This window comes from Uranotaenia lowii, chromosome 3 (genome assembly GCF_029784155.1).
Source record: "Uranotaenia lowii strain MFRU-FL chromosome 3, ASM2978415v1, whole genome shotgun sequence".
Taxonomy (NCBI): Eukaryota; Metazoa; Arthropoda; class Insecta; order Diptera; family Culicidae; genus Uranotaenia; species Uranotaenia lowii.
In genome coordinates this window covers 35,701,183-35,722,008 of record NC_073693.1, presented here as the reverse complement: position 1 = coordinate 35,722,008, position 20,826 = coordinate 35,701,183, and the positions used below count along the sequence as shown (strand labels likewise).

The 20,826-nt window shown below is 39.0% G+C and overlaps 1 long non-coding RNA gene across 1 annotated transcript; it reads left to right on the top strand.

Moving 5' to 3' along the window:
• Positions 1 to 19,708: 19,708 nt before the first annotated feature.
• On the top strand, positions 19,709 to 20,435 carry LOC129758491 (uncharacterized). The gene is made up of 2 exons (XR_008740000.1): positions 19,709 to 20,026; positions 20,096 to 20,435. It is a non-coding gene; the product is annotated as an uncharacterized LOC129758491 (long non-coding RNA).
• The last annotated feature ends 391 nt before the right edge of the window (positions 20,436 to 20,826 follow it).

The window sequence follows — 20,826 nt, the reverse complement described above, 5'->3', positions numbered from 1 at the left end:
TCGATTTTCTTCGCTCTGGATGTGTCCTCAACCTACGACGACACGGTGGAATTGAAGCGTATCGGAAAAACAAACCGGTGGCTTCCCTCCATTTGATGGCAATAAATATGGCAAGGAAACATGGCAAAAAGATTTTGTTGATATTCTTTTTTAAAATAAAAAAATAAATAACGCAAAACAATAAACTTATATAAACTTACCGTGGAAATATAAGTACAATAACAATAAAATTATATTCGAAAACTTTCCGACGTCAAAAGAAACTTATTAATTGCAAAAGGGCGTAAAATTTTATACAGTGCTTTTTTTGGGAACGGATTGTTGTATTTGTTCTCAAATAAGCCATGAATCTGTAGATAATCAAATGTTATTGATCATCTCAAACATGATACGTCATTGAGAAAAGTTATACAACTGAATTTTTGTTTGAAAAAAAACAAACTTTTTATTAAAAAAAAGTACCTTCCTTACCTTCAAAGTCTTGAAAATATACACACTTAAATATTTTTTTCTTTTTCTCCCCCAGGGAGGAAGCAATGGTGATGGCCAACCTGCGGAAGCGTGTGGCCGCGGTAGATCTGAACAAAAACCCACGACGGAATGTGACCGCTCCGAATCTGGATGACATCAGCATCAACGACACCGGCCAAACGCAGGATCAGCTGGACAATCGACCGCTGCTTCCGAAATCGCCGGGTGCCGTGAGCTCCCTGGCGGCATCGGATCGAAGGGACCGGCAAAAGAATGGGAACAGCTCCGGAAATACGGCCGGCGACGGTGGCGAGGAATCGCCCAAGGTGAAAATCGTGATGGATAAGGACTTTATCTTCGAGTGTCTCTGTTGGCATAATGAGTACCGGATGAGGCATGGAGCACCGGCGTTGAGCATTTCATCGGAACTTTGCGAGCTGGCATCCCAGTGGGCGAATCATCTGGCCAGTACCAATGAGCTGTACTATCACTCGGGGACGCCCTACGGGCAGAATATATTCTGCTGTCCGGCCAACTCGCTGCTAACGGATCTTTCAGGTGAGAATTTGAGGATTTTTTGTTAAAGTGCGCTCTACGTCATACTCATAGATGAAACCACTTTCAGCAACCCTCTCCTCATTACTTCTCAAAGTCTAAACTCTTCTCAGATGACTCGGGAACTGGCAGCTTCTTGTAATGATCGAGGTGCCCGCACAACCCTCCCCTCTCTGTAACTCAAGGCCTTATCTCTCCTTGAACGATTTAAGATCCGACCCGTCCTTGTGCGTGTTAACCTCGAGTAATTACGAGGTTAGGTCAGATTTTGAGTAGTAAGAGGAGAGCCTTGAGACTAACCTCTCCGTAGCTCGACTCAAGACCTGATCTCCCCTCTTACGACTCGAAATCTGACCTACCCTCGCAACTACTCAAGGTTAACACGCACACTAGAGTACTCCAAATGACCCTAGGCCTAGTACAAGGTCTCATGCAAAATTTGGGCCTGATCGGATCACGGGAAAGGGTCGCTCAACGAGCCGTAAAAGCAACGAGCGTAAAAGAAATCGGCCGAAGGGGAACAAAATTATTCATGAAAAACTGGGTTTTTGTGTTCCTCCCTAACAAAATGTCCCAAAATCCAATACAAACTTTAGGCTCGTTGAGCGACCCTCTCCTGTGATCCGATCTGGCCCAAATTTGGCATAAGACCTTGTACCAGACCGAGGGTCAATTTAAGCGCATAACATTTTACAAGCTTGAAATTTCCCATACAAATTTGGGACAGTCTAACGAACACCCTTCCTCTTGCTGACTCAAAGCCTGATTTCTTCTCTTGCGACTTGAGATCCGACCTCTCATCATAGAAACTTTGAGTTACACACACAAACCTCTTCACTTGAAGATTCGAGGCCTAACCTACACCAAATAACCTAATCCTACACCACTTCACTTTGCCCGGCGTCTGAGCCACTCTGCTACGTTGGATTCCCCACCTATGGAATAGACTTTTTTAACGACCTGCATGGAGAATTCTTACTCTAGTAGTTAGAGTTGGAAATCGCACTACGCAGATACTCCCCGGTGTTCTGACGAGGGTTCTAGCTCACGTTTGCGATGCTGCAATGACAAGAAGGGCCAAGCGTAAAAATACTAGGCGCCCCGTCTACTGGTGGACAGAGGAAATTACGGGTCTGCGTGCCGATTGCCATAGGGCAAGGCGCAAGATGCAGAACGCAAGAGCCCAAGAAGAGAGAATGGAGCGTTGGCCACTCTTCACAAGCGCGAGATCGGCCCTCCGCAGTGCCATCAACGCAAGTAAGAGGGCACGTTTCTAGCAGTTATGCCGTGGCGCCAACAACTGCCCATGAGGTGATGCCTATCGGATAGTCATGGGCAGAACTAAAAGTGGGGGTGCACCACCTGAAACGTGCCCCGATAAACTGAGAGTCATCATCAATGAGCTGTTCCCATAGCACGATGTTTCCCGCTGGCCAACAGTCCCGTATGACTGGGACACCAGCGTCGAAGAGCGGATAACGGTGGAAGAACTTCGCGAGATCGCCAAGTCTTTCCATCCGAGGAAGGCCCCCGGTCCGGACAGCATTCCGAACGTCGCAGTGAAGGCCGCGATCAGAGAGTTCCCCGATATGTTCCGGACATCGTTGCAACGATACGTGGTGGAACGGGTGTTCCCTGACACGTGGAAACGGCAGAAACTCGTCCTTCTGACAAAACCGGGTAAGCGTCCAGGAGACCCATCGGCGTATCAGCCGATCTGTCTACTGGATACAGCGGGTAAGGTGATTCAGAACCGACTTTAGAGATACACTGAAAGCGAGGGTGTACTCTCGGAGAAACAGTTTGGTTTCCGTCGAGGTCGCAGCATTGTAGATGCCATTCGCTCGGTCATCGAGGTAGCGGACAGAGCCAGGCTAACCAAGAGGAGAGGGCTCCGCTTTTGCGCGGTGGTCACTCTGGATGTGAAGAACGCCTTCAACAGTGTCAGTTAAACAGCGATTGCGTCGTCGCTCATCCAAATGAGGATCCCGGCATATCTGTATAGGCTTGTGGAAAGTTATTTCTACAACCGCCAACTGCAGTATATGACCGGTGAGGGTTTGCGAACACAAGAGGTTTCGGCGGGTGTTCCACAGGGGTCAATACTCGGCCCGGTTCTGTGGAACATCACTTACGACGAACTCCTACGAACGAGCCTCCCATAGGGAGCTGAACTCGTAGGATTTGCGGATGATGTAGTCCTCTTGGCGAGAGGCTCCTCAACAGGCCACGGTAGCTATCCAGGCAGTGGAAAGCTGGATCCACTCCAAGTGCCTGCGTCTAGCCCACCACAAAACCGAGATGGTGCTAATCATCAACCTTATCTCACCCCAAACAGGTACCAGTGCAATATCGTGTCCAAACGCGCAATCAAGTACCTAGGGGTGATGATAGACGACAGGCTCAGCTCTACGAGCCATGTCGATTACGTGTGCAAGAGAGCGGCAATAATGGCCACGGCCGCACTCACACGGATGATGCCGAACTTCTCGGCCATCCAGAGTAGCAAAAGAAGGATCCTGGCAAGTATGACCACATCGATCTTGCAGTACGAAGCAGCGGCCTGGAGGCAGGCCCTGGGAAGAAACTGTAACCTGCAGCGACTTAGCAGCGTTCAGCGGCTGATGAACCTGCGGGTTATCAGCGGATACCGGAACATGTCGTCCGAAGCCGCCTGTGTAGTAGCGGGTGTCATTCCCATCTTGGTTGAGGAGGATGTCTTTTGCTGCGACAACAAAGACACGTCCAATGTACGACATCTCGCCAATGAGGAATCGTCCAACAATGACAATGTCCAACTGGCAGCAGCTGTGGGACAGCTCAACGAGATGAAGGAGGACCCATCGTCTGATCCCGCACATCGGGAGCTGGATCGGAAAAAGGCACGGTGAAGTGGACTTCCATACGACGCAATTCCTGACTGGTCATGGATGCTTCATGAAGTACCACTACCGGTTTGGACATGTGGCTTCGCCATATTGCCCAGATTGTGGTGACGAAGAGGAAACACCCGAGCATGTGGTGTTTGTCTGTCTGAGGTTTGCTTCCATATTTGCCGCCTGAGGGCCCGACACGACAGCAGATAACGTTGTACAGAGGATGTGTGCGTATTCCAACACTTGGCATGCGGTCAACGATGGGTTCACCCGGATCATGACTGCCCTGCAGAGGAGCTGGAACCAACGGCAGTCCGCGAACGGTGTATAAGGCTATGATCATTTAGTATCCGGTAGAGATGTACCGAATATTCGTTCGGCCGAATATTCGGCGCCGAATACCGCCAAAAAACCGTTAGGCCGAATATTCGGCCCACCGAATAGTTGAGCTAAGTATTCGGCCGAATAGGCCGAATATCTACTACAGACTTGTAAAATTTTTCAATAATTTTGGATAATTTATAAGATTTTCAAAAATAATGTTGTAAATGCTACACAATCATTTGAAACTTATGGTTTCAGTAAAACATCTAAGGTGTATCCGCGTATCTTTTGCAGTAGATCGTTAATACAGGAGAATGCTGACAAATATCGCATTATATTTTGATGAAAGTTTATTTCAGATTTTCTGGATATATTCAGGCCTGCCCATAAATCCAGTAAAGATTCCAGAAAAATCAAATCTGACCGGGATGTTCAGATGTTGTTTAAAACTTCCCAAATTTTGTCAGATTATTTGCTTAATCAAATAAAAAACTCAAATTTTTCTTTAAAAACTTTAAGCTTTTGTGTTCACTAACAATTTTTCAAAAATTAAAAAAAAAAAACATAAATTTTGCCTTTTTAAATTTTTTTTTAAATCGTCTTGAATGCCTAACCGTGAAAATACGTGTGGTTGAAAGCATGGTATGCTTAAGGTTTGAAATAACCACAAAAGATCTAACAACTCTAACATCTATCATCGCAGAGGTGGGGACCCGAAAAAAAGGTTATAAAGCATCATTCTTTTCATCAACTATTTTAAAGATATCATCTTGCTCAAATTCGACCTTCAACTAATTCAATGTCAAAGAAGCAAATTCAAATAGCTTGGAACCTGTTTCGACATGTTTTGTCCCAGATTTCACAGGAACGTAAACTCTTTGGGGACGACGCCCTAGAAGCGACTAGTCATCTTATGTCTTTTCAGTTATTGGTGACATTTGAAATATCAGAAAGATCCCTACTTGTAATCTTGTAATTCATCATCCGATAATATCATCTGGTAGAAAATAATCGACTTAAACATGGGGGGCATAATATGGAAGAAAAAGAAAGCATTAAAATAATCGCTTAAGTTTTTTTTCATTGAAAATTCAATAGAATATTCGACCGAATATTCGGCCGAATATTCGTTTGGCCGAATAGTTGAAAAGGTCAATATTCGGTATTCGGCCGTTCGCCGAATACCACTATTCGGTACATCTCTAGTATCCGGGCAGTTACAAACGTGTGTATTTTAAAAACTATTCATTTGATCGAAAAACTTTCTTTGGAGGAAATGAAGGTGTTAATATGACATTTAATGTAAAAATATAAAAAAAAATATTTATCAATGATTTCAAGAAATACTCTAACTTTTTCATAAAATCTCTTTTTTATCTTTGCACACTTTTTTTCAGTCATGTATTGATTTATTTTTTTACCACAGAAGTAAAAGAAGCAAAACCTTTGCTTAATCATGCTATTTTACACAAACTCACCTGAAAAAAGCAATTGGAATCGTGTTGGAACCTTTTCATGAGTAGGAGAATTTGATCTTTTAAATCCGATTTTAACATATTTTTTTTGTCCTTCAGAACACATCTGTCATATTGCGTTAAAACCGGATGCACAGGTTACAATCTTTGCAACTGATCATTATTAGTTATTCACTTGGTGTCTACTAGTCAGACAACACTTTTTGACCGACGGAAATTGATTTTTTGCATTACTTAAGAAGTCTGCATTCAGTTATCCCCAATAACCATAGACTTTTTACCATGTTTATGATCAAGGGTTCCACTAAGATGCTTGGTTGGAACTTCGTGAGCATCCTAGAGTGGCTCCTTATAATTCTTGACCATTTGGTCAAAAAAAAAATATCAGAAAAAAATCAACAGTTCATGAGCTTTCAAGTCAACAATGAAGAATTTTCGAGGCGCGAAATGCGTAAAAGGAGCAAATTTGTGCAAAATTAGTTTTACCATGTCTTTTTGTATCGTAAATATCTCAAACACACGTTAACTTAAAAATCTATCAAAAATAGGCAAGATAGTTCTTTTCATAACCAACACAACTCTACGAAAGTTTTGCATCTCCGAGCTCTATTAACGTAGATATGACCGAAATAAAGTGCCCGGATACTAAATGATCATAGCTTTAGGATGACTCCATCGACGGGAAGCATCTGAGTAGCGTGCGTTCGATCCCTTGATCGAAGCTACAGAGATAAGGCATCATCTTCTGCGTAGCGGAGGTCAGGGGTGCGCCGCGAACGTGTGTAGGATACCCCAATGTCGGGGGGTACCCACGGATAGAGAGGCTCTCGATGCCGGGCGAGCCTCTCGAGTCGGAGTAGGATGTCATCACCGTCGGGAAACATCCGAGTCGTAGCGTTCAAAGTCCCGAACGTGTGCCGTGACAGGCGCGAGTCCAGGACAAGCTGCTCTCGATCTGGCACACGACGGGTAAGGTGGCAAACCTCGAACCCTGAAGATAAGGGGTCGGGCCTCGAGTCGTTAAAAGAGAGGTCAGGCCTCAAACCTTCAGGCGGAGAGGTTTGTGTGGTCAACCCTGAGTCTTTATGATAAAGGGTCAGGTCTCGAGTCGTAAGAGGAGGGATCTGGCCCCTTATCAACAAGAGGAGGGGTACAAGTGGTCACCTCGAGTCATTACGAGGAGAGGTCAGATTTCAAGTCGTTAGAAAAGAGATCAGGCCTTCAATCGTGCAGAGAAGAGGTAAACCTCGAGTCGATGCGAGGAGGGGTCGGATCTCGAGTCGTTAGAGGAGAGATCAGGCCTCAAGTCGCGAAGAGGAGTGGTTTGTGTGGGAATCTCGAGTCATTGCGAGGAGATGTCGGTTCTCAAGTCGTTAGAGGAGAGTTCAGGCGTCGAGTCGTAAGGGTGAGAGATTTTGCTGAAAGGGGAGAGAAAGAGATAGTCATCTAACTTAACACTTGGGCGTCGTATGATACCACCAACCAAAAGAGACGCTATCTTAGGGCGTGGTACGTCCCCCAAATTCGGACACATACATGTAGTGAGGTTTAACAGGTCTCCACAACTCAGCTACGATCTTTCCTACAGCAAGAGGAAGCGGAGTAGGTTGGCAATTGACGCCGTCCTAGTTCAGTGTAGAATGACATCTGCGTGGGGAATCATCCGAGATGTGGCGTTAAACCTTGAGGGTACTCCTAGCGCATTGCATATTTTAAACTCTGATTTCCAACTCTATTTTGAGTCGTTTAAAAGAGTAACTCGGTTAACCGGCTTGATTTTTCTTTTTCTTCTTCAGGTCAGGAGGTGGCCACCTACTGGTACAGCACCAACCGGAGGTACGATTACTTCAAGGAGAGCTCGCTGCTGCACACCAACGTCAACACCGGACACTTTAGTCAGATGGTATGGCGCGCTAGCCGATACTTCGGGGTCAGCAAATCGATATCCAAGACCGGTAAGTTGTTCGTGGTGGCCTATTACTACCCGGGCGGAAACCAGATCGGCAACTTCCGCACCAACGTCCTACCGCCGATAATGGCCAACAACGAACAGGGCGAGGCCGCAAATCTTTCGCGGCCACCCTCCAGTAAAGATCTGGAAAATCTAAGTGCTTCCCACTGAGTAAACAAGAAACGGTGTTCCATTATGTAACATATAAGATTCTTCCTAAGAAAACTAATAATCGCATGGATTTCATCGTTTTTAAAGAAACTTCAAAAGTCACTAGAGGATACGAAGAGTCAGCCGCTTTGACTTCATGTTTCCAATTCTTGATTTTTGTTTTGCTTGTTATTAAGTCTCGATAAATGTTGTACGCCATTTTGATAAAGTTAAACAGCTACAACGAAGTCTAATTAGGTTCCGTAATTTAAGTACATTTTACCCAATACCAAAACCTCGCACTAGCAGCAGAGAAATAATTGAATCATCGCTCCTTAGCCGGCAAATGGCAAATAATTTCCGCTTCCGGAAGAAAGCTAATAGCCAATCGTTCCACCAAAACCAATGCAGCTAAAGCGAGCATAGAATCCCATAAATCATAATCGCCATTACCGGAGGAAAATAAATATATTAACAGAAACCACAAAATATAATCGTTAGACTGCTTCCCGTTGTGAGTTATTTAGAAACAAGAATATATACAAATGTTTAGAGGAAAAAAAAGAGAAAAAAAAACAATCAAACCAATGCGCATTAGTTACATTTCGAATCGTTAGTGAAGTTACTGTTAGTTCGAAAAATACAAGATTAGGAAAAAATGTTAACTTTTTTTTCGGAAATTCTTACAATTTTTTATTTATTATCTTTAAAAACATTCTTGCTGAAGCCAACGAATGAATAGATCAATTTACACAGCTACCAAAAAAAACAAGATTTCTACAAAACATGAAAACACACCGAAATCAATGATTTTCAAATTTATTTTATTGATTTTTTTTAACAATCTGCTACGTGCTCGTTAGTGAATCAATTGTACAATCAAAATCAGTCATTTCATGCATCGGTAGATTTAAGCTGATAACAAAAACAAAACCCTTTATCGTTATGAGAAAGTTATTGGACACCGTTTCCAAAATTTACGCCCAGAAGCAACCGAAAAGATCGAATAAAGCATAGGTAATTACGAAAAAAAACTACCCTAGCAAAAAACACGAAAGTAAAATCGTTACCGTTTAAAGTTACCGTAGGATAATCAATATACAAAATAAAAAGACGAAACCCAAGAACGAATCAGGAGTATGAGAAGGTGAATAGAAAAGTTTAAGATTTTTTTATACTACAGTAGACGGAAAAAACAACCCTTCAGTTAAGGGTTGAAGCTAGACTACGCATAGGCTAACTTAGGCTAAAGAAGGAACAGAAAATATTCACCGCACCATTATTTATACAAAAATATACTGTACAGAAAGAAACAAGAAGAAGCAAATGGGAGTGAATGAATTAATACACAGGAAAAATCAGCAAAACATAAAAAAGAAAAAAAGGTGGACCCACTAAAACGAGTCGCAAATGCGAGTTTCATAGCCGGATTTTATGCTACGGTTATTTTTTGGCCCAGGCCGACATGTTAATTTTCACCGCAGCAGCAGAGGTGCAAAATGGTCGTCGAAACACGACGCTCAACTTTCAGGGTCCAGAAGAGAAAAAAAAAGTTTTCGGCCGCTAAGGAAAAAATGGAAAAAAAAACCACGCTGAAATGTTTATTGATACGTTGAAGTGCGAGGTAAGCTTACTGGGGAGTTTTTTGAGGATTTGAAATCTTAGAGGATAAGTTTTAAGTAGAAGAACGATTTCTTTCAAAACCAAAAAAAAATGGTATTGAAATTCTTTTTACTATAACTTTGTCAAATGACAATCTAAAAATAAGAGATATGTTTTTTAAGATTCTAGTAAAAGATTTTCGTGCCATCCAATTCAGATTTCCAGATTGATTTTGTCTCAATGAAATAAATTTTTGGCTGATAGTATGGTATGGCTATAAGGTTGTAGACAAATTTCAAGAATTCTCTTTATAAAAACTTTTTAAAACTGAGAAATAAAAAGTAATATAGAAAAAAAATCGTCACTATACCTCATACCTTACCTTCTTGCTTGATGTTTGACAAAGTTGAGGCCTCCTTGAATGATGGATCAAATCTCCTTTAAAAAGAAAAAAAACACTTTTTTTCGTTCTGCGTAAATGCTCCTAATTCATGTGCGGGATCAAGAACCGTTCTAATTTTTGGATCATAGAAATTTTGAACTACATGCCTTCAGAACCTGTAAAAGATGAAAAAACTTACTCATGTAAACGTTACATATAAATTCTGCAAAAATCATGAGTTTCGAACCAAAATGAAGCTGCAAACCCCAGGGTTTGAGAAATTCAAAAAACCCAAGTAACTTGGAAATAGCAAAATTTTAATTTGGCAGCTGGTTTTCTTTACCTTACGCTTTCGGTGAGAAGCTTCAAAACATAATTTGCTTTTACTAATCTTCAATAAAAAAATCTTATTTTACCAATTCATCTATTCAATTCGGTAAAATTGCAAATCTCAAACACCTCATTTCGTCAGAAACAACTGTAACCACTATAACAAAAAAATTCTCCTCTTTGATTGGCTTAAATGGCAATATTTTCAGTTCCTCAAAAATCCCTTCGAATTTTAAGAAATTTATGCTAAAGCTGGTAAGTTTAAATAATTTTAACATTACACGGAGAAAAAAGACTACAATTGTTCTAATTATTTCAGCTTGTTATACCAATCATCTAAGAGTAGTTGATTTTTTCAACTATAAATTTAATAGACTCAACTACAAAGTGATGATTGACTTGACGCAATCAACTATGAATATAATGGATTCAACTGTAAATATGCTAGATTCAACTACAATTGTATGATTGATTTTGGCATTTAACTACAAACTGCTGATTGACCTTACAGAATCAATTACTTAAATATGAATAAAATAGAATCAACTTTAACGTTATTATTGATTCAATTCTTTATATGATAAATTCAACTACATTTGTATGATTGATTTTAAGGCATTCAACTATAAATATAATTGATTCAAATATACATTCCTGGTTTACCATTAACATTCAACTATAAATATGGGAGATTCAATTGTAATGGTTTAATTGATTCAACTATAAATATGATAAATTCAACTACATTTGTATGATTGATTTTGGGCGTCGAACTATAAATATGATAGATTCAACTATACATTTCTGGTTGATGTTCATCAGAAAAAATTGAAAAAAAATCGTAAATGTGAGACAAATTTATATGGCAGTCTATATCGGTAGCAAAGCGCAAGTACGCTCCGGCGAAGGGGAAACATTTTCCAGATCCTGGAATTGGGAAAGGTACACCTACTCTGGCAGCCCGCGAAATCGACGTAGGTCTCGACGTTTCTTTAGTTGATCATGGCAGCATCCCACAGGAAACAAGTATTTGTAAGTCAGTAAGGTCGGTTATGCGAATGACAGATTGATGTCATAATATTGAATTGCCGGGTGCAGAAGCACCGACTTCTAAAGACGCATAAGTTAAGACGCACAATTTGCTGAGCAACCATGCATTAAGATGTAAAAAGAATATTAGCTGAGGAACCAGGACGTCGATATCGGGATTTCCGGTCAACTTTCCCAGCATCGTGGCGGCTAAAACGAACTAGATGCATAATGCAGAAATAATAAATTAAAAGAAAATGAAATGTAGCCACAATATTATTCTGAAGAAAAACACCATAAGATATGATTACTTCCAATTTAAACGGAATATAAATTTACGATATTTATTGTTGACCTTGTTGAATCAATCATAGAAATATAATTGAATCCATCATATTTATATTCAAATGAATCATATTATCATAGTTGAATCTACCATATCTATATATATAAAAATGAATGTTTGTCTGTCTGTCTGTTCCCTATAGACTCGGAAACTACTGTACCGATCATCGTGAAACTTGGCATCTGAGGGTTTTTGGGGCCGGGGATGGTTTCTATAATAGTTACAAACCGCTCCGACTTAAGGGAGGGAGGGCTTCCATACAAAATTTGTAGTTTTTCGAAACAAATTAAAGTCATGACATCCATTTTCTTGAGATTTTTTTTTCCTTTGGGCGGTTTGTTTTTCGTCTCCAAGGTCGAGGCGTCGCGAGCCAACGTCGTGAGAGGATAGTAACCATGACATAGCATACTGATCAGTGGGAATATTTTGGCGCGTATTTCTCAACCAAGCATATTTTCAATGCAAGGGATGGCGATATGAAGCCTTGCTGTGATTTTTTTCTACTTGATTCCTAGCTCATTTGTACAGCACATGGTTATGAATGACGCCTAGATGTGATCCAGATTGACATTTTGCCGATCGAATAAAACATATACATTATTTTTGCAAAAATCTGAAATCCATTTTTAGAGATTTTTTTTTTTTTTTTAGCGGTTTGTTTTTCGTCTCTGTGGTCAAGCAAACGTCGTCGCAAGTGGATAGTAACCAAAGCATACTGTTCGTTGATCGCTGGAAAAATTTAACAATTAGGCGCCTGTTTCTCAACCACGTGGAAATAAATGACGCCTAGATGTGACACGGATTGGTATTTTATCAATCGAATCAAAAGCAATTGAAAGAATTGCAAAAATAGTTCGTGTTAATGTAGGTAGCAATTGTTGTATAAAAAATATAAATTTAGTTCTGATGCTAATGAAATAATGGTATGAAACTTTGCGGAAAATTGAAAAAAAAATACAGAAAGTAAAGAATTTACATACAATTTTTTAACCCATTTTACCTACAAGGTTATTTTAAAATCATATTGATAACAGAAATATGAATAAGATGTTTTCTACAGAGATAGATTGGAAAATTTTGTTGAACACGAACAAGTTTTATCAAGCGCCATTTAAATTTGAAGAAGATAAAAAAAAATTCTTTAAATTGGATAAGATAGGACTGACGTGTGCATAAGTGAAAGGTATCAGTGAAATAAACTTATTTTTATTGATAAAAAGTGAGGGAATTCATTTTCCGAAAGAATTTTCATTCAAGGAAGACTAGAGCATGTTCAAACGTTCAACTTTTCTCTGTTACAAAAAAATAAAAAAAATTATGTTTTCTTCTAGAAATTTTTACTAAGAAATGAAAACGGGAGCTTCTGCTTCTAAATAATTCTGAAAAAAAAACATCGTACTTTTTGCTTACATACCAATTCAAGTACGTATTTAACATGAAAAGTGTTTTTGTTTCGCTTCTTTTTTGAAAAGTGAGACTTTAGAACTGATATTCATCTGGAAGCAAATTTTTTATAAGAAATTTTTAGTATACCCTTAAAGTGTTAAAAATAATATTTCCTCCTGTCATCTTACACGGTGCGGCAAGGGCAAACGTCGAACTTTTAAGAAATTCATCTTCAAAATGATTCAATATGTTGGATCGACCAGAAGGGGTATTCTGAATGTTGAAACGCAAATGGGTATTGAAAATTTTTAACTGTCTTTGTAATGAAGGTCATTTGCTTTGAACAGCATTCGTAAAAGTGGAGTAACAAACATAAATTTATACTGCAGGAATACTGTAGATACATATATCCCTATATCAATGAAACTTGATAAAACAAACAAACAGAAGTACGTATTAAATCAATTTTAAAGCAATTTCTCTTACGCATCTGAAAATAAACTTTGCATTTACACTTGCCCCAATATACGGGACAAATGTTAACTAAGAAATTGTTTTTGCCAACATTTTTGAATATTTGACTTTCAAAGAGAAATTAAAAAACGCTGAGAATTTATTTAGTGATGCAACTGATTTTTTTTTAATATTTATATTTTTTGCTTTAAAAAATTTATTAGAAAATCAGAAATTGGCACTGTATAAAATCGATAATTTTCATACAATGACAGGTGCTCTTTGGGAAAACTTCAAGCTGACATGTCTCATGTTCACGAGTTTGGCATATGGCGAAACATTTTTTGACATAATTTTGGCGCAAAAAGGATAGATATTCAAACTGCTTCGAAGGGCGAGGATGCTGAAAAAAGCTGTTTGAAAATGGTCATTAAAAAACCTTTTCATCGTTTTTTTTTCAAATTTCTATAGCTTTTCTCGATAAAGTACAATGCGAATCTTTTTCTTTCAATCAGAAATTTTTGTAAACTCGAGCCGGGTTGATCAGCCTACCTTCTTCAAGCAGTGGGAGACAAAATTGGAAAAGATGGGGGAGCTCCCATGTAAGTTTAAGATAAAGAGCTTTTCAAAGAAGGGACCACATGTTATCAGAGGGTTTTTTGCGTACGGATATTTGGCATACCTCAAAAAAAGATGTTACAAATGTTTTTATGGAAGTTCGTAACTTTCCACTTTGGAAAAAAAGGTGAAAAATTTATAAATTTTTACATTATTTAAGTCATTATGAAGCTTTAAAAACAGAGTACAAATTTCCGATCTTGAAAAACAAATTAAGAGATCAAGTTTCAGTAAATAATATATACAATCTTTGAATTGCAATTTGGAACTCCAACTTCAGCTCTCATTTCAAAGTTGTTGGATCTGAACTATGATGGTTGACTTAAAAAAATGCTTACAAAAATCTAAATTTGAATGAATTTTTACAAATTACATTTATTTTTGGAATGTGTAGCAAAGCACACCGGGTCAGCTAGTTTATAATAAAATAAATCATATTATCACAGTTGAATCTACAATATTTATAATTTAATCAATCAAAACTCTTAAACACAAACTGAATCAATGATATTATTATAACTGAATTTAGCATATTAACAATCTAATCAATCAAATTATTATAGCTGAATCTACTATAGTTATTGTTGAATGTATGACATCAATCGTACATTATCGTTCAATCTATTAGTTTTATAGTTGAATACACAATATGAACCACACAACCATAGTTGAATGAATTATATACATTGTTGAGTGTACGAAATCAATAAGATTGTCTAATATATGTATTGTTGAAATTTTGATAATTATAGTTGGTCAAGAATCAGTCAGATATATGATTGAATATAAGTGGATTATTGTTGGAAATACCATACTTTTTTCTCCGTGTAAATATTTTTTACTATTTTTTCGTAATTCAGGGTCAATCTGTTTCCCTAATTTCGTACTTATAGCGTATGACATAAAAACCCACTGAGAGGTTCATTGGAAATAAACGATTAAATGATCTTTTTAAACCTTGATTTTCTGATAACATTTCTGTGGAGATGAGTTGAAAAATGTTTGGAATAAAAAAAAAGTTAAAAAAAATAAATTAAATAATTATGTGGCAACACTGAAATAGAAGCTAGCAAGTTTTAACAAAAATACCAATCAGTTATTGGTCTAATCATGTGAGAGACGGACGTGTTAAACGAGGGACTGAGATGAAGAGAGAAAATATGCCAATGAGCACGTAAGTTGTGCAACTAATGATTGAAATTTTTGTTGAATTGTGACTCATTGTGCGGGGAAAAGAGTAAATTTGAGTGAAAAAGAGAGAAACCCGTGCTCAGAAACTGAGCAATGGTGCGAACTATTGCAAGTTTTTGCGAAAAGTGCAGGGATTGTGAAATTTTGATCATAACCTTTTCAAATTTTCTCTTTATTGCTATACCCCCGTGTTAAAGCGAAATTCTGAACTATGATTCAGATTCATCGTCAGTTCATGTGAATGGCATAGTTTGTACGATAAGCGAAGATTAGAAAGGCTGCTGCTTTGTTTGTTTTGAAATTATGCCAATTCCGATGAATAAGACGGGCTAAAGGCTGTTGTTTTGAAATGAAATGATGCCAGTATTTAAATCCGGCGAATAAGGTGAACTGAAAAAGCGCATATTGGAAGACTGCTGCTTTGTTTGTTTTGAAATGATTCCAGTTCCGTTAAATAAGACGGACTGAAGAGGCGTAGATTTAAAAGGCTGCTGTTTTGTTTGTTCCGGTGAATAGACAGACTGAAAACTCGCAAATTAGAAAGACTACTGCTTTATTTGTTTTGAAATGATTCCAATTCCGGTAAATAAGACGAACTGAAGAAGCCCAGATTTGGGAGACTGCTGCTTTGTTTGTTTTGAAGTGATGCCAGTTCCGGTAAATTAACGAGCTGAAGAAGCGAAGATTTGAATGACTTCTGCTTTGTTTGTTTTGAAATGATGCAGGTGATCAAGACGGACTAAAGAAGCGCAGATTTGAAAGGCTGCTGCTTTGTTTGAATGAAATGACGCCAGTTCCGGTGATTAGATGTACAGTAAGGTTTTTTTTTACACTGATATACGTACCGCGTAAAAAAAAACCGTGTAAAAAAAAACCGTGTTAATTCCCGAAAACCGTTTTTAAAAAAACCGTGCTAATTCCCGAAAACCGTGTAAAAAAAACCGCATTAATTCCCGAAAACCGTGTAAAAAAAGACCATTCGAATTCTGCAGCTTTGAAGTTCTGACACTTAAGACCTGAGACCTGAGACCTGTGACTTGAAAATGTAGACTAGAGACATGAGACCTGAGACTTTAGACATGACACCTGAGACCTGAGTCCAGGGACCTGAGACCAGAGACTTGAAGAATGAGACCAAAGACATGGGACATTAGACCTGAGACTAGAAAACTAAGACATAAAACACGAGACCTGAGACCTGAGACATGGGACATGAGACCTGAGACATGAGACTTGAGACTTAAGACATGACACCTGAGACCTGAGACCTGAGACATGAGACATGAGACAAGAGGCATGAGACATGAGATATGAGACCTGAGACCTGAAACATGAGACATGAGACATAAGACATGAGACCTGGGGTATGAGACAAGAGCCATGAAAGATTAGACCTGAGACATGAGACTTTAGACCTGAGACAAGCTACTAGTGTTATTACCGCGAAAAATTATATAAGCTTCGATTACAACTTGCGACCCCTCTAGTGAAAGGGTTTGACTTGTAGGTGACGAAAAACAGTGTCGCGAAATCGCTAGTCCAAGCTACTAGTGTTAGTACCGCGAGAAATTAGTTAAGCTCCAATTTCAACTTTCGACCAGTCAAGTGAAAGGGTTTGACTTGTAGTTGACGAAAAATAGTGTCGCGACTTCGCTAGTACAAGCTACTAGTGTTAGTACCGCGAGAAATTAATTAAGCTCCGATTTCAACTTGCGACCCCTCTAGTGAAAGGGTTTGACTTGTAGGTGGCAAAAACAATGTCGCGAATTCGCTAGTCCAATCTAGTAGTATAAGTACCGCGAAAAATTAGTTTAGCTCCGATTTCAACTTTCGACCGGTCAAGTGAAAGGGTTTGACTTGTAGGTAACGAAAAATAGTATCGCGAGTTCGCTAGTACAAGCTACTAGGATTAGTACCGCGAGAAATTAGTTAACCTCCGATTTAGACTTGCGACCCCTCTAGTGAAAGGGTTTAACTTGTAGATGATGAAAAATAGAGTTGCGATTTCGCTAGTACAAGCTACTAGTGTTAGTACCGCGAGAAATTAGTTAAGCTCCGATTTCAACTTTCGACCCGTCAAGTGAAAGGGATTGACTTCTTGGTAATATTGGTTACAGGGGGTAATCTTGAGAATCCGGGGAATTGAATAGTATTTAAAGTGTATTTTTTATATTTTGTATCACGTTTTGTTTTAATAACTGGCATAATAAATCAAAACGCGCAAGCAGAAGCTGCAGCACCCAGCTGAAAATTGAGTAAAATCATCATTCTAGAGAGCTCTGAGAGCTGTGAGCCCGTGTGTTTTTTGATTGTTTGAAAACTTGAACAAGATGCTACAAATTTTCGAAAATTTTTATCAAACATCGCATTCTTTGAAAAATTTGCAGTTAATGAAAATATAACTTCAATATTTTTATCCATCCAATCATGAATTTTTATGATTTCAGCTAGTAGAATTTGTTACAGTGTTTTTCACCCCTAAATGTTTTTTGAATCGTCATGCTTTTTCTTCAACATTTATGGTTCAAAAAATATAAAATTTAATTCGAACAAAGCAAAACACTACTGCAATTGGTGCTTCATGCATTACGACATTACAAATACATCACAACTGGTGGAACCAATAATTTTTCTGACTACCTCAATTTTATGTGCAATCAACTTTAAAACTTTTTTGTACAAACGGTATGATTATCTTTCATTTGACCGGTCGATAGTTGGAATCGGAGCTAAACTAATTTCTCGTGGTACTAACACTAGTAGCTTGTACTAGCGAAGTCGCGACATTATTTTTCGTCATCTACAAGTCAAACCCTTTTACTAGAGGGGTCGCAGGTTGAAATCGGAGCTTAACTAATTTCTCGCGGTACTAATCCTAGTAGCTTGTACTAGCGAAGTCACGACACTATTTTTCGTCAACTACAAGTCAAACCCTTTCATTTGACCGGTCGAAAGTTGAAATCGGAGCTAAACTAATTTCTCGCGATACTAATCCTAGTAGCTTGTACTAGCGAAGTCGCGACACTATTTTTCGTCATCTACAAGTCAAACCCTTTCATTAGATGGGTCGCAAGTATAAATCGGAGTTTTACTAGTTTCTCGCGGTACTAACACTAGTAGCTTGTACTAGCGAAGTCGCGACACTATTTTTCGTCATCTACAAGTCAAAACCTTTCATTAGAGGGGTCGCATGTAGAAATCGGGGCTAAATTTGTTTCTCGCAGTACTAATTCTAGTAGCTTGTCTCCGGTCGCAGGTCCAAAGTCTCATGTCTCAGGTCTCAGGTCTCATGTTTCATGGCTCTTGTCTCTTGCCTCAGGTCTCATGTCTTATGTCTCATGCCTCATGTCTCATATCCCATGTCTCAGGTCTAAAGTCTCATGTTTCATGGCTCTTGTCTCATGCCTCAGATCTCAGGTCTCAGGTCTCATGTCTCATGCTGAGGTCTCAAGTCTAATATCCCTTGTCTCAGCTTCCAGGTCTCAGGTCTAATTTCTAATGTTTCATGTCTCAGGTCTCATGTCTCATGTCTCATGTCTCATGTCTCAGGTCTCAGGTCTCAGGTCTCAGGTCTCAGGTCTCAGGTCTCAGGTCTCAGGTCTCAGGTCTCAAGTCCCAGGTCTCAGGTCTCAGGTCTCAGGTCTTAGGTCTCGAGTATCATGTTCTTAGTCTAAGAGATAAGATTTTCCCAACTTCAAAAAGATTCTAAGTGTTTTCCTTTGAAAAGGACTTAGAATATTTACTCTCAAAAACCGTGTTAATTCGCGAAAACCGTGTAAAAAAAAACCGTGTTAATTCCCGAAAACCGTGTAAAAAAAGCCGTGTAAAAAAACCGCGTAAAAAAAACCGTGTAAAAAAAAACCTAGGTGTACTGAAAAAGCGCAGATTGGAAAGGCTGCTGATTTGTTTGTTATGATATGATGCCAGTTTCGGCTAATAAGACAAACTGAAGAACTGCAGATTGGAAAGACTGCAGTTTTGTGTGTTTTGAAATGATGCCAGTTCCAGTTAATAAGACGAACTGGACGAAGGAACGCAGATTTAAAAGGCTGCGGTTTTGTTTGTTCCAGTAAATAAGACGGACTGAAGAAGCGCAGATTTGGCAGGCTGCTGCTCTGTTTATTTTGAAATGATGCTAGTTCTGGTAAATAAAATGCACTGAAGAAGCGCAGATTTGAAAGGCTGCTGCTTTGTTTGTTTTGATTTAAGTGATTAAATGAACGGACTGAAGAAGCGCAGATTTGAAAGGCTGCTGCTTTGATTTTTTGAAAATGGTTCTAGTTCCAAAATAGAAATTGATAGCTTAGCTTAGCTTAGCTTGATTAACTACTCACATCCACCTTGAACCGTATAACTCGAAATGCATGGTTGTAGAAAATTTATGAATTGCTTGTTCCAAAAACATATTATGTTAACAATCACTTCGAGTTCCACGATCGCTGGCGTGGCTCAGTATAACAAGTTCCACACGCTCATATTTTTGCAACCATTAATGGTTTTTGTTGAACCATTTTTTGAGATTTTGAAAAGAACTGCGATAATTGTTGTTTTTTAACCGTGAAGTATGGTTCAATTTCAAGCATGACGGAAGTTCTGACAAAAAATTTCGAAAATGGTTAAATTTCAACCGTAAAATCAATGAAAAAACAGTAGCCATCTTTGGACGCGCGTTTAACTTGTTTATTTTTTTCCGCTGTGTGTCGAATCGACTGAATATTAGTACATTTTTCCATTCAAAGAGGACGAAACATCTTCCAATTTCCCGTTGTGCTGGACCACAGGCTGTTTCATAGGATCCGGATCAGGAGCTTACAGTAAAAGATTTGCAGGAGCAGACCACAGCTGTATAAACGTTAGCCGTTCGGGGAGTGAATTCCAATAGTGAAGGTTGCCGAAACACCGGGACGAGATACGGAATCGGACACTAACAATTTCCTGTTTTCCTTTTTATTGCAGTAATGAGAAGAGGAGCACTTCCACTTGCCCAGCGAATCTGTCAGATTCTTAAAGCTGCAAGTAGAAACAAAACACTACGGGCTACAGGATCGGGTGCTGCGCGCTCATTGGGAATGAAACACCAGCGCTTAATCCGGAAATGGTGTTCGAAGAGGTTAACAAACGAAATCAAAGCGCAACAATTCCTCTCAGTTGGTGAAAATAGTTTGAGTATCTTTATTGCCAACATCCAACAGTGGAAATGCCGGTTAGGTTAAGAACAATTTTTTTCTTGTATATTTGGATGTTCATATATTCGTAATATATTGTGAAATAAAAGCTTTTTAGAACAACCACGAAATGATTCTTGTCATTTTACATCTATAAAGTTCTTTTTCCGACGAATTTCTGCCAATTTTCACTTATTTCAAACATGTTTGAAAAATAACCATAATCCAAGTTCTCCTCGGAATCTCATTTAATGAGTTTTCACTGAAAACTCATAAAACGACTTAACCCACAAAACTGCCATTATGGTTATTTTTCAAGCATTTATGGTTCAATATGGCCGAGCGTGCCACATCGCCAATGGTTGCTACTCCGTGATTGACTGAGGCCATCAAATTTGTTCATATGTCAAATGAATGGAGCTTGGGATTAGCAGCTCATTCACACAGCACAAAACTAATGTTCTCTCTTTTAACGCCAATAACGGCGCCGGCCAAGTCCTAGTAGTCAATGGATAGATTGGA